Raw genomic sequence first — 1552 nt, 5'->3', positions numbered from 1 at the left:
TTTTTATCACACACCACATCGGATGTGAGCCCTCAATTCATCTACCCCACTCCAATACGATGTAACATCCTTCTCCTCATTTCATCTACCCTACTCCAATACGATGTGTAACATCCTCGTCAATCACCCTATTCCTTTGGTTTATTGACCCAAATACTTGAACTTACTCTGTTGGAGATAACTTACGTATTGGTTCTCACTTCCACATCTGTCACGTCGTCAGTGAACTTGCACTCCATTTATTCCATCTTAGTCATGTTCAACCTGAACCCTTTAGACTCAAAAGTCTTATCTTCAAACCTCCAAACTGTCATTAACTCTTCCACATGTCACATCTAGGAGTGTTCATGGTTCAATTTGGATCAATTTTTGATTAAAATCAAAACCAAACCAATTTATTCAATCTTCAAATTTCTAAAACCAAACCAAATAAAATAATAACCATCGATTTGGTTATTGTCAATTTGGTTCGATTTTTCAGTTTATAACTAGCTAAAGATAATTTTTTTCGATCAATTTTTGGGTTTTTATTACTTAATCAAATAAAAGTACAAACATGTAGGACAAGAAACCCAAAAACAAAACAAGACACAATAACAAACACAATATATTTAAAATAATCCTAAAGCCCCACTAGGCCCACCCGAAAGCAAGTCCAACCCGCTTCCATTTTATTACATATACCCGAAAAAGAGGGTTTCCTATTCTCACTTTCAACCTAACATTTTCTCTGCCCCTCCACACCTGAGCAATGTTGCCGTAGCATGTGATCTTCTTCTCCTACTGCTTTGGATCATTAATACTCTTCTTTGGGAGCTCAATTTGCTTAAAATCCATTTTCAAGAGTAAGTATTCTTCTCTCCAATTTTGCTGCCTTTTTTGATTTCTTTCACTATCTGTTGCTTCCTTCTTAGCTTTGCTGCCTTCCTTCTTCTCTCCAATTTTGCTGATTTCTTAGTTTTACATATTTTGCTGAAAGTTCCTATCTGTGGAAGTGGACTTGTTCGATTGGGTAAGCTTCAATACCCCTCCCTTTGTATTTTTGTGGTATAGTTTTGAACAATCTCCCTTTGCAGGTGGATTTGAAGTTGGGTGCAGGAAAGCTCGACACATACACCCCATAGTGAGCAAATCAACCTCCAGGTTTATCATTACTAAATCGACTGTCGAGAATTTTCTGATATTTGAAGTAGTGTAGGCTTATATAACATTTCACTTTTTTGAATCCTTTGTGGATATTTAAATATTGGTCAAGTGAAAAACCTTATGTTTTAGCCTTCCCTACCCCATTATCCATTAATAGGTGATACTCTTAAGTACGGGTACTTTAGGTTGTCTCTGTTGATGCTCTTTTTTCCTATTTTTTCCATATTGTTAAAACGCACAAAAATGACGTTACCTTTTATCTATTGCTAGATTTGCAAGGTAATCTGCAAGTTGATTGCCCTTCCTTATGGTATGCTAAAATTTTGTTTGCTTTTCTGCAATAATGAGATTTATATCCACAATCATGTTGGTAATGCTCCATGAACATGCCCACTCACCATCTAGA

At 36.1% G+C, this 1552-nt stretch overlaps 1 long non-coding RNA gene across 1 annotated transcript; it reads left to right on the top strand.

Annotated features, from left to right (window-relative positions):
• Positions 1–722: 722 nt before the first annotated feature.
• Positions 723–1485, top strand: LOC124890850. The gene is made up of 2 exons (XR_007049404.1): positions 723–845; positions 1077–1485. It is a non-coding gene; the product is annotated as an uncharacterized LOC124890850 (long non-coding RNA).
• Positions 1486–1552: the final 67 nt, after the last annotated feature.

This window comes from Capsicum annuum, unplaced genomic scaffold, assembly GCF_002878395.1.
Source record: "Capsicum annuum cultivar UCD-10X-F1 unplaced genomic scaffold, UCD10Xv1.1 ctg26080, whole genome shotgun sequence".
NCBI lineage: Eukaryota > Viridiplantae > Streptophyta > Magnoliopsida > Solanales > Solanaceae > Capsicum > Capsicum annuum.
Note: the sequence above shows the minus strand (reverse complement) of the source record. Positions and strands in the feature narration are given on the sequence as shown.